General features: G+C 37.7%; 2 long non-coding RNA genes across 2 annotated transcripts; both read right to left on the bottom strand.

Moving 5' to 3' along the window:
• Nucleotides 1-3,388: 3,388 nt before the first annotated feature.
• On the bottom strand, nucleotides 3,389-4,514 carry LOC146870838 (uncharacterized). Its single transcript, XR_014959464.1, has 3 exons — nucleotides 4,367-4,514; nucleotides 4,085-4,195; nucleotides 3,389-3,802 (listed from the first exon to the last, which is right to left on the bottom strand). It is a non-coding gene; the product is annotated as an uncharacterized LOC146870838 (long non-coding RNA).
• A 4,560-nt stretch (nucleotides 4,515-9,074) lies between these two features.
• Nucleotides 9,075-10,431, bottom strand: LOC146870837 (uncharacterized). The gene is made up of 4 exons (XR_014959463.1): nucleotides 10,355-10,431; nucleotides 10,054-10,241; nucleotides 9,772-9,882; nucleotides 9,075-9,489 (listed from the first exon to the last, which is right to left on the bottom strand). It is a non-coding gene; the product is annotated as an uncharacterized LOC146870837 (long non-coding RNA).
• Nucleotides 10,432-13,380: the final 2,949 nt, after the last annotated feature.

Below are 13,380 nucleotides of genomic sequence, written 5' to 3'. Positions count from 1 at the left end.
CGTGAGCTCACATACTTTAGCAGTGTATCATTTTCTCAGGTAGCAATAATACTCATCCAGTCCTCCTTTGAGTTAAGTCCCTTCTCTACTGTATTAAGATGGCATATAAACCATTGTTCTCTCTTTTTTCTTTTTGTATTGACGTCACCGCCTCTTCTATTAACTGTCACTTTTTCTAGAATAAACCACTGGATTTGATCCCAATTGTGGTTCATTTCCAGAAAGTGATCTGTCAAAGGTGCATTCACTTTTCTTGTTTTAATTGCCGATTTGTGCTCCAACAGGCGGGTACGTAGCTCCCTACTCGTTTCGCCTACGTACCCAAGACCACACGGGCATATTAAAAAGTAAACGACATTCTTGCTACGACAGTTATTTAAACTTCTAGCCCAGATCGTTTTGTTATTGTGAGCGAGACTTTTTGCTTCGAGGCATAGAGGACAAATGGAGCACGTTCCACATTTGTAATTACCCTTTGCTTTGCCTCCTGTGACCATAGTTTGAATTTCATGTTTTTCGTCATATGTTCTAACTAACGAATTACGTATTGTTTTGTTACGCCTGAATGAAAACAGAGGCTTTTCTAAAATTGTTTCAGCTCCATAGTTTAAAATCTTCCAATTTTTATTCACAATATTTTTAATCCTATTACTAAGATTGGAAAATTGCGAAACAAAAACTATGCGTCCTGTTGTTTTATCATCTTTTTTCTCTTTATTGATCTCCAATAGCTGATTCCGATTATAGAATCTCGCTCTTTTGAACGAGTGTTTGATCAATTTGCTAGGATAGCCTCTAGTGGACAATTTTTTCTTCAGAGTTTCAGAATGGAGATAAAAGTCTGAGAGGGTTGTGCAATTACGCCTAAGTCTTAAAAACTCCCCAAACGGGATATTGTCCTTCTGGGAGCGAGGATGGTTACTACCATATAATAAGAGTGTGTTTTTATCAGTAGGTTTGGAATATAACTCTACCTGCAGAGTATCTGTGACATTTTTGATTTTTATGTCTAAAAAGGCAACCTCAGAATCACTATAATGCGCCGTAAATTTCAAATTTGGATCTCCCAAATTGATCCATTCAAGGAAAAGCTCTAAATCCTGGCTGGCACCGTTCCAGACAAAGATGATATCGTCAATGTAACGGTGCCAGCAGGTAACATTTACAAAAAATGGAGCCATCTCATTGTACACGTGTTTGGTTTCAAAGTCCCCAACATAGAGGCATGCCAGGCTCGGCGCACAGGCAGCCCCCATGCTGGTTCCTTTGATTTGGATGTAGGCTTCATCTTTGAATAAAAATATGTTGTTTTTAAGTACCATTTCTATACAAGACATAATGAAGCCCTTGTTGGCTCCCTCCAAGTCCTCATGATCTAAAATGTTCGAAATGACTCTTATGGTGTCATTCTGGGGGATATTCGTATAAAGGGCTTCAATGTCCAGGGTCACCAAAAGCTGGGTAACCCTGTTGAAGCCCTGCCCCTCAAACACTGAAATAGCGTGTGCTGTATCCTTCAAGTAAGATCTTTGTTTCTGGACAATCGGTTTAAGAAAGTGGTCTACATATTTACTCAAGGGCTCCAATAGTGATCCTACACTACTAACAATGGGCCTCATTGGTGGATCAGTGATACATTTGTGGATTTTGGGAAGTCCATAGATGGCCGGTGTCATGGGGTGAGAGTTCAATAAAAATGTATATTCATTCTCACATATCCATCCTAGTTCTCTCCCTTGATTTAAGAGTAATACCACCTCTTTTTTAAGGGCATCAATAGCTGTGAGGCGTATGGGTTGATAATGTTCTCTCACATTTAACAGGTCTCGCATTCTCTTATCATAGTCTATGGTATCAAACACGACTACGCCTCCGCCTTTATCGGCAGGTTTGATAGTTATTTGATTGCATTCCTGTAATGTTTTTAATGCCTTTTTCTGATCAGGAGGGAGATTGTTGTTATAATATTTTGAAACAGCCTGCCTCATATTTTTTATTTCCATTTCCACCACTCTCTCAAATAATTCCACGTTTTTATTAACTTGGCCTAAGTTAGGAGTGAATGTGGATTTGGGTTTTAAACCTGATACATTAGGTGCAGGTTCATAATATTTATCCTCGAAAAATTTATTGAGCCTAATTTTTCTAAAAAAGCTTTTTAAGTCACTTTCTAACTCATATAAATTGTGCGGGGCACTTGGTGCAAAACTAAAACCTTTTTTTAAAATTTCATTTTCATCTTTGGTTAAACTCCTCTTAGATAGATTGATTATGGGCAGTTCATCTACCTCCAATACTGTCTGCTCCGAGTGGCTAGATATTCCTGTCCCGGATTCTGAGGTTGATGGTTCCTCAGGGGTTCTTGCCGGTTGTAGCCGCGGTAGCCCCACTGTCCCCGATTTTGGCGTCTGCCTAAAAAAAGGTTCCCGTTCAAATGAGGGAGCTCCTCTCATATTTTTCTCCCTATCTTGTTCATCTTCGCTGCTGGAACCTGACGTTTCAGAGAATGTGACACGTTTGGTCCCCCCTCTTGAGTAGAGCGGTCGCGTATATTGTGGTCTTTCCCATTTGGGGTCATTTTTATTATTAAAATAATCTTTACCTATGTATGGATATACTACTTCAGCATTGTATCTCTCTACATCTTTCCTCAATTTTTTCGTTTTTTTCTTAGTAAGATAATCCCTGTAGCCTTTTGCTTCCAACTCGAGTTCCTCTAATTTGTTTTTAGCTTCCTCCAAAGCCGAATTTTGTTTAAAATGGGCTTCAAATTCATCGATTTGTTTTTTCTCAATGTCCAGAAGTTCCTGGGCTGTTTTGATAATAAGAATGAGCCAATCTCGGCTACATCGGTTGGCTATATGTGTCCATGTTTCTATGAACTTAGGATTTTCTACAAAGAGCCCCGATTCGTTTCTCACTTGAAGACCTATGGGGATCACTCCAGCTTTTAAGTATTCAATTAAAAATTCCGCATGGAGTTCCGTACGGATCAACTTCTTCTTTGCATTTAAGATTTTTATCAATTGTTCATGACTGCTGTTATTTAGAACATTAGTATTACTACTCCGTGGATTTTGGTTGATTAATCTATTAAATTGATCCTCGGAAAAACCAAAAGTTTTCAATTTATCCATAATTTCTTTTCAATGACCGCCTTTGATAAATAATAGGTCGGTATAAATATCAATCAACTTAAAGCGACCTCTCCAACCAACTGGTTGTGCTTATATGTTAGATATATGAGCGAGAGCGACCCCTTATATCTTCCAAGGGAATGGGGTACTAATATCACAACAAAAGATGCAATCCCTCTGCTGAGACACAGTGGTACAGTACTAGTATCGCATAGCACTACAATCAATCCAATTATACTCAAATCATCATGATATGTTACTCACATTTATTATGCAGATTTTTTTTTAATTTTTTCAAAACAATTTATGTACATGTATTTCATAAAAACAGATCATACATTTGCATGAATATTTAAAAACACAGAATTACACACCATATACTACTTGACAGATATTAAAAAAACATATAACAACCTGTTATGAGCCCGCATAACAGAAGACAACGTGAGACAGTATGCTTTGTCATTTGTTACACATCCTATTGGGTAATAAGTTAATGTCCGTAGTTTGTGATATATTACACAATTATATCTACTCCTGAAACCACGGTTCTCCCGAGATTGTGTAGTTGAGAAGCGTCGACGCGTTTCGATGGTAAATCTTATTAATCCATCTTTATCAAGACAAGTTTATAGGCTTTAAGTCCTCGTTATTAAATCCGGGACCTATTGAGAGAAAGAAAGTTTTTGTTTTATATCGCAATTATGGAATGAATACTCCATTCTCTGATTGCTAACTTAACCAGTGTCTCTCTAATTATCAAGCCTGGCTAATGATACATTCATGAATACTCTGTAGGGCACTCTTGCGTTATTCTATAATTATTAATGCTCCTAACTTGTGCAAAATATAATTGTTTTAAATATTATTGTTTTCAAGAGGAAACTATCCCCTTAATTCGTAAGGAGCCAGCACGGTGTGTATTATAGTCAGAGAAAACCACTTACTTCTCTATGTTGAAAAGCGTTGATCAATTTATATTGTCATTAATGATCCTGATATATGTTATACGTAGAGGAAACAGAGATCCGAGCTATCTGTCCTCATGGGCATCTCACCTAGTGTAAAAGATATAATGATATGTACTCGTGAGAAGCACTGCTTAAATGAAAGCTATGTTTATCTTATTACACAAGCAGCATATCCTGCTCCCATCTACCATCTGGCCCCTAGAGTTTTACCACCATGTTTATATTTTATAATCAGTAGTGCACAAAAAGACTACTTACTTGTCTGTTTCGAGTACGAATGTCCTAATATGTATTAAAAGCGGCGTGACGGGGATTCATAATAACTCTCCCACAATGGACGTCACTTGTTCACCAAAAAAACACAACGTGCGCAGATAATGGCGCCACGAGGCAGCTTGAAATAGCGTGACGGGGATCCATAATAACTCTCCCTTAATATGCGTCACCTGTTACAAAAAACGTGTGTAAGTATTAGCGCTACACAGATAACATAACCAACTAACGGAGCATAGAGTCCCCTTTAATACGTTCTATCGTTTTTAGTTGCTAGTGCTCTCACCTCTAAGTTCGATGTTAACGGCTTCGAGTGCGGAAATGCTCCTGATTGCTCTCGCCTCGCCTACGCCTAAGGCGTCTGCTTATTTGTTAGTACTGCCAAAGGCTGTGATAGGTCGGTGAACCCACCAGACATATCACGTGTCATATGTATTTTTTTGTCGAGAAGATTTATCGAGGTAAACAGCACGGATTTTATGCAGAATGCGCATAATACGACTGCTAGTTAATACATACTCACATTGGCTAAAAAAGATCAAAACACACACGTGACTCAAACACGTGTTGTATATTTGTAACCAAGGAGATATATCGTTATTTTAATAAAGTGTGCCAAGCATCCCATTATATAAATGGTTGTGCGGAACATATCCCGACACAACTTCGCTGATGGGAATAACCTAATAGAGTGGGCAATCGAGGTCCTACTTTCATCATAACTAGTGGTTAATTATGTCACGTGATTCCGAGCGGAATGTTCTTCGAATGGCTTCCAACTTTGTTTTCACATTTGTTTGATAATCCTAGGGACATACACAAGGACATACCCAAAATCTCTTACATTTCGTTTACACATGTTATCTTATATACTTCTATACAGAACGTAAAACTATCCACATATTTCGGCACATTATAGTAATTGCAATATTAGGTGGATGTAATCAAGAACAAAAACAATTCTCCTTTTTATGTAATTTCCAATATGACTTGCAATCGTCAACCACGTATTTAGTAGAGACATAACTTATTCCATTACATATCACAACAATTATAGTTATACTTTCCTCATTTCCACTTATGTATTACAAATAATCCATATATAGGATATAACAATAATAGTTTCTAAAATTTCAACAATCAATCATATCCACTGATGTGCTACAAATAGTCCATATATAGGATCTAACAATAGTATTTTCTAAAATTTCAACAATCAGTGGCGGCACATCATTCCTTAATCTGATTGCGATTATAGCTTCATAATAATCTCCTATATAACATGGAAAGAACTGACTAATACTACGTGAGCTCACATACTTTAGCAGTGTATCATTTTCTCAGGTAGCAATAATACTCATCCAGTCCTCCTTTGAGTTAAGTCCCTTCTCTACTGTATTAAGATGGCATATAAACCATTGTTCTCTCTTTTTTCTTTTTGTATTGACGTCACCGCCTCTTCTATTAACTGTCACTTTTTCTAGAATAAACCACTGGATTTGATCCCAATTGTGGTTCATTTCCAGAAAGTGATCTGTCAAAGGTGCATTCACTTTTCTTGTTTTAATTGCCGATTTGTGCTCCAACAGGCGGGTACGTAGCTCCCTACTCGTTTCGCCTACGTACCCAAGACCACACGGGCATATTAAAAAGTAAACGACATTCTTGCTACGACAGTTATTTAAACTTCTAGCCCAGATCGTTTTGTTATTGTGAGTGAGACTTTTTGCTTCGAGGCATAGAGGACAAATGGAGCACGTTCCACATTTGTAATTACCCTTTGCTTTGCCTCCTGTGACCATAGTTTGAATTTCATGTTTTTCGTCATATGTTCTAACTAACGAATTACGTATTGTTTTGTTACGCCTGAATGAAAACAGAGGCTTTTCTAAAATTGTTTCAGCTCCATAGTTTAAAATCTTCCAATTTGTATTCACAATATTTTTAATCCTATTACTAAGATTGGAAAATTGCGAAACAAAAACTATGCGTCCTGTTGTTTTATCATCTTTTTTCTCTTTATTGATCTCCAATAGCTGATCCCGATTATAGAATCTCGCTCTTTTGAACGAGTGTTTGATCAATTTGCTAGGATAGCCTCTAGCGGACAATTTTTTCTTCAGAGTTTCAGAATGGAGATAAAAGTCTGAGAGGGTTGTGCAATTACGCCTAAGTCTTAAAAACTCCCCAAACGGGATATTGTCCTTCTGGGAGCGAGGATGGTTACTACCATATAATAAGAGTGTGTTTTTATCAGTAGGTTTGGAATATAACTCTACCTGCAGAGTATCTGTGACATTTTTGATTTTTATGTCTAAAAAGGCAACCTCAGAATCACTATAATGCGCCGTAAATTTCAAATTTGGATCTCCCAAATTGATCCATTCAAGGAAAAGCTCTAAATCCTGGCTGGCACCGTTCCAGACAAAGATGATATCGTCAATGTAACGGTGCCAGCAGGTAACATTTACAAAAAATGGAGCCATCTCATTGTACACGTGTTTGGTTTCAAAGTCCCCAACATAGAGGCATGCCAGGCTCGGCGCACAGGCAGCCCCCATGCTGGTTCCTTTGATTTGGATGTAGGCTTCATCTTTGAATAAAAATATGTTGTTTTTAAGTACCATTTCTATACAAGACATAATGAAGCCCTTGTTGGCTCCCTCCAAGTCCTCATGATCTAAAATGTTCGAAATGACTCTTATGGTGTCATTCTGGGGGATATTCGTATAAAGGGCTTCAATGTCCAGGGTCACCAAAAGCTGGGTAACCCTGTTGAAGCCCTGCCCCTCAAACACTGAAATAGCGTGTGCTGTATCCTTCAAGTAAGATCTTTGTTTCTGGACAATCGGTTTAAGAAAGTGGTCTACATATTTACTCAAGGGCTCCAATAGTGATCCTACACTACTAACAATGGGCCTCATTGGTGGATCAGTGATACATTTGTGGATTTTGGGAAGTCCATAGATGGCCGGTGTCATGGGGTGAGAGTTCAATAAAAATGTATATTCATTCTCACATATCCATCCTAGTTCTCTCCCTTGATTTAAGAGTAATACCACCTCTTTTTTAAGGGCATCAATAGCTGTGAGGCGTATGGGTTGATAATGTTCTCTCACATTTAACAGGTCTCGCATTCTCTTATCATAGTCTATGGTATCAAACACGACTACGCCTCCGCCTTTATCGGCAGGTTTGATAGTTATTTGATTGCATTCCTGTAATGTTTTTAATGCCTTTTTCTGATCAGGAGGGAGATTGTTGTTATAATATTTTGAAACAGCCTGCCTCATATTTTTTATTTCCATTTCCACCACTCTCTCAAATAATTCCACGTTTTTATTAACTTGGCCTAAGTTAGGAGTGAATGTGGATTTGGGTTTTAAACCTGATACATTAGGTGCAGGTTCATAATATTTATCCTCGAAAAATTTATTGAGCCTAATTTTTCTAAAAAAGCTTTTTAAGTCACTTTCTAACTCATATAAATTGTGCGGGGCACTTGGTGCAAAACTAAAACCTTTTTTTAAAATTTCATTTTCATCTTTGGTTAAACTCCTCTTAGATAGATTGATTATGGGCAGTTCATCTACCTCCAATACTGTCTGCTCCGAGTGGCTAGATATTCCTGTCCCGGATTCTGAGGTTGATGGTTCCTCAGGGGTTCTTGCCGGTTGTAGCCGCGGTAGCCCCACTGTCCCCGATTTTGGCGTCTGCCTAAAAAAAGGTTCCCGTTCAAATGAGGGAGCTCCTCTCATATTTTTCTCCCTATCTTGTTCATCTTCGCTGCTGGAACCTGACGTTTCAGAGAATGTGACACGTTTGGTCCCCCCTCTTGAGTAGAGCGGTCGCGTATATTGTGGTCTTTCCCATTTGGGGTCATTTTTATTATTAAAATAATCTTTACCTATGTATGGATATACTACTTCAGCATTGTATCTCTCTACATCTTTCCTCAATTTTTTCGTTTTTTTCTTAGTAAGATAATCCCTGTAGCCTTTTGCTTCCAACTCGAGTTCCTCTAATTTGTTTTTAGCTTCCTCCAAAGCCGAATTTTGTTTAAAATGGGCTTCAAATTCATCGATTTGTTTTTTCTCAATGTCCAGAAGTTCCTGGGCTGTTTTGATAATAAGAATGAGCCAATCTCGGCTACATCGGTTGGCTATATGTGTCCATGTTTCTATGAACTTAGGATTTTCTACAAAGAGCCCCGATTCGTTTCTCACTTGAAGACCTATGGGGATCACTCCAGCTTTTAAGTATTCAATTAAAAATTCCGCATGGAGTTCCGTACGGATCAACTTCTTCTTTGCATTTAAGATTTTTATCAATTGTTCATGACTGCTGTTATTTAGAACATTAGTTTTACTACTCCGTGGATTTTGGTTGATTAATCTATTAAATTGATCCTCGGAAAAACCAAAAGTTTTCAATTTATCCATAATTTCTTTTCAATGACCGCCTTTGATAAATAATAGGTCGGTATAAATATCAATCAACTTAAAGCGACCTCTCCAACCAACTGGTTGTGCTTATATGTTAGATATATGAGCGAGAGCGACCCCTTATATCTTCCAAGGGAATGGGGTACTAATATCACAACAAAAGATGCAATCCCTCTGCTGAGACACAGTGGTACAGTACTAGTATCGCATAGCACTACAATCAATCCAATTATACTCAAATCATCATGATATGTTACTCACATTTATTATGCAGAATTTTTTTTTAATTTTTTCAAAACAATTTATGTACATGTATTTCATAAAAACAGATCATACATTTGCATGAATATTTAAAAACACAGAATTACACACCATATACTACTTGACAGATATTAAAAAAACATATAACAACCTGTTATGAGCCCGCATAACAGAAGACAACGTGAGACAGTATGCTTTGTCATTTGTTACACATCCTATTGGGTAATAAGTTAATGTCCGTAGTTTGTGATATATTACACAATTATATCTACTCCTGAAACCACGGTTCTCCCGAGATTGTGTAGTTGAGAAGCGTCGACGCGTTTCGATGGTAAATCTTATTAATCCATCTTTATCAAGACAAGTTTATAGGCTTTAAGTCCTCGTTATTAAATCCGGGACCTATTGAGAGAAAGAAAGTTTTTGTTTTATATCGCAATTATGGAATGAATACTCCATTCTCTGATTGCTAACTTAACCAGTGTCTCTCTAATTATCAAGCCTGGCTAATGATACATTCATGAATACTCTGTAGGGCACTCTTGCGTTATTCTATAATAATTAATGCTCCTAACTTGTGCAAAATATAATTGTTTTAAATATTATTGTTTTCAAGAGGAAACTATCCCCTTAATTCGGAAGGAGCCAGCACGGTGTGTATTATAGTCAGAGAAAACCACTTACTTCTCTATGTTGAAAAGCGTTGATCAATTTATATTGTCATTAATGATCCTGATATATGTTATACGTAGAGGAAACAGAGATCCGAGCTATCTGTCCTCATGGGCATCTCACCTAGTGTAAAAGATATAATGATATGTACTCGTGAGAAGCACTGCTTAAATGAAAGCTATGTTTATCTTATTACACAAGCAGCATATCCTGCTCCCATCTACCATCTGGCCCCTAGAGTTTTACCACCATGTTTATATTTTATAATCAGTAGTGCACAAAAAGACTACTTACTTGTCTGTTTCGAGTACGAATGTCCTAATATGTATTAAAAGCGGCGTGACGGGGATTCATAATAACTCTCCCACAATGGACGTCACTTGTTCACCAAAAAAACACAACGTGCGCAGATAATGGCGCCACGAGGCAGCTTGAAATAGCGTGACGGGGATCCGTAATAACTCTCCCTTAATATGCGTCACCTGTTACAAAAAACGTGTGTAAGTATTAGCGCTACACAGATAACATATCCAACTAACGGAGCATAGAGTCCCCTTTAATACGTTCTATCGTTTTTAGTTGCTAGTGCTCTCACCTCTAAGTTCGATGTTAACGGCTTCGAGTGCGGAAATGCTCCTGATTGCTCTCGCCTCGCCTACGCCTAAGGCGTCTGCTTATTTGTTAGTACTGCCAAAGGCTGTGATAGGTCGGTGAACCCACCAGACATATCACGTGTCATATGTATTTTTTTGTCGAGAAGATTTATAGAGGTAAACAGCACGGATTTTATGCAGAATGCGCATAATACGACTGCTAGTTAATACATACTCACATTGGCTAAAAAAGATCAAAACACACACGTGACTCAAACACGTGTTGTATATTTGTAACCAAGGAGATATATCGTTATTTTAATAAAGTGTGCCAAGCATCCCATTATATAAATGGTTGTGCGGAACATATGCCGACACAACTTCGCTGATGGGAATAACCTAATAGAGTGGGCAATCGAGGTCCTACTTTCATCATAACTAGTGGTTAATTATGTCACGTGATTCCGAGCGGAATGTTCTTTGAATGGCTTCCAACTTTGTTTTCACATTTGTTTGATAATCCTAGGGACATACACAAGGACATACCCAAAATCTCTTCCATTTCGTTTACACATGTTATCTTATATACTTCTATACAGAACGTAAAACTATCCACATATTTCGGCACATTATAGTAATTGCAATATTAGGTGGATGTAATCAAGAACAAAAACAATTCTCCTTTTTATGTAATTTCCAATATGACTTGCAATCGTCAACCACGTATTTAGTAGAGACATAACTTATTCCATTACATATCACAACAATTATAGTTATACTTTCCTCATTTCCACTTATGTATTACAAATAATCCATATATAGGATATAACAATAATAGTTTCTAAAATTTCAACAATCAATCATATCCACTGATGTGCTACAAATAGTCCATATATAGGATCTAACAATAGTATTTTCTAAAATTTCAACAATCAATGGCGGCACATCATTCCTTAATCTGATTGCGATTATAGCTTCATAATAATCTCCTATATAACATGGAAAGAACTGACTAATACTACGTGAGCTCACATACTTTAGCAGTGTATCATTTTCTCAGGTAGCAATAATACTCATCCAGTCCTCCTTTGAGTTAAGTCCCTTCTCTACTGTATTAAGATGGCATATAAACCATTGTTCTCTCTTTTTTCTTTTTGTATTGACGTCACCGCCTCTTCTATTAACTGTCACTTTTTCTAGAATAAACCACTGGATTTGATCCCAATTGTGGTTCATTTCCAGAAAGTGATCTGTCAAAGGTGCATTCACTTTTCTTGTTTTAATTGCCGATTTGTGCTCCAACAGGCGGGTACGTAGCTCCCTACTCGTTTCGCCTACGTACCCAAGACCACACGGGCATATTAAAAAGTAAACGACATTCTTGCTACGACAGTTATTTAAACTTCTAGCCCAGATCGTTTTGTTATTGTGAGTGAGACTTTTTGCTTCGAGGCATAGAGGACAAATGGAGCACGTTCCACATTTGTAATTACCCTTTGCTTTGCCTCCTGTGACCATAGTTTGAATTTCATGTTTTTCGTCATATGTTCTAACTAACGAATTACGTATTGTTTTGTTACGCCTGAATGAAAACAGAGGCTTTTCTAAAATTGTTTCAGCTCCATAGTTTAAAATCTTCCAATTTTTATTCACAATATTTTTAATCCTATTACTAAGATTGGAAAATTGCGAAACAAAAACTATGCGTCCTGTTGTTTTATCATCTTTTTTCTCTTTATTGATCTCCAATAGCTGATTCCGATTATAGAATCTCGCTCTTTTGAACGAGTGTTTGATCAATTTGCTAGGATAGCCTCTAGTGGACAATTTTTTCTTCAGAGTTTCAGAATGGAGATAAAAGTCTGAGAGGGTTGTGCAATTACGCCTAAGTCTTAAAAACTCCCCAAACGGGATATTGTCCTTCTGGGAGCGAGGATGGTTACTACCATATAATAAGAGTGTGTTTTTATCAGTAGGTTTGGAATATAACTCTACCTGCAGAGTATCTGTGACATTTTTGATTTTTATGTCTAAAAAGGCAACCTCAGAATCACTATAATGCGCCGTACATTTCAAATTTGGATCTCCCAAATTGATCCATTCAAGGAAAAGCTCTAAATCCTGGCTGGCACCGTTCCAGACAAAGATGATATCGTCAATGTAACGGTGCCAGCAGGTAACATTTTCAAAAAATGGAGCCATCTCATTGTACACGTGTTTGGTTTCAAAGTCCCCAACATAGAGGCATGCCAGGCTCGGCGCACAGGCAGCCCCCATGCTGGTTCCTTTGATTTGGATGTAGGCTTCATCTTTGAATAAAAATATGTTGTTTTTAAGTACCATTTCTATACAAGACATAATGAAGCCCTTGTTGGCTCCCTCCAAGTCCTCATGATCTAAAATGTTCGAAATGACTCTTATGGTGTCATTCTGGGGGATATTCGTATAAAGGGCTTCAATGTCCAGGGTCACCAAAAGCTGGGTAACCCTGTTGAAGCCCTGCCCCTCAAACACTGAAATAGTGTGTGCTGTATCCTTCAAGTAAGATCTTTGTTTCTGGACAATCGGTTTAAGAAAGTGGTCTACATATTTACTCAAGGGCTCCAATAGTGATCCTACACTACTAACAATGGGCCTCATTGGTGGATCAGTGATACATTTGTGGATTTTGGGAAGTCCATAGATGGCCGGTGTCATGGGGTGAGAGTTCAATAAAAATTTATATTCATTCTCACATATCCATCCTAGTTCTCTCCCTTGATTTAAGAGTAATACCACCTCTTTTTTAAGGGCATCAATAGCTGTGAGGCGTATGGGTTGATAATGTTCTCTCACATTTAACAGGTCTCGCATTCTCTTATCATAGTCTATGGTATCAAACACGACTACGCCTCCGCCTTTATCGGCAGGTTTGATAGTTATTTGATTGCATTCCTGTAATGTTTTTAATGCCTTTTTCTGATCAGGAGGGAGATTGTTGTTATAATATTTTGAAACAGCCTGCCTCATATTTTTTATTTCCATTTCC

The sequence above is a fragment of the Triturus cristatus genome, chromosome 1_1 (assembly GCF_964204655.1).
Source record: "Triturus cristatus chromosome 1_1, aTriCri1.1, whole genome shotgun sequence".
In the NCBI taxonomy this organism is placed as follows: domain Eukaryota; kingdom Metazoa; phylum Chordata; class Amphibia; order Caudata; family Salamandridae; genus Triturus; species Triturus cristatus.
The sequence above is the reverse complement of the archived record's forward strand: the minus strand, read 5'-3'. Positions and strand labels throughout refer to the sequence as shown.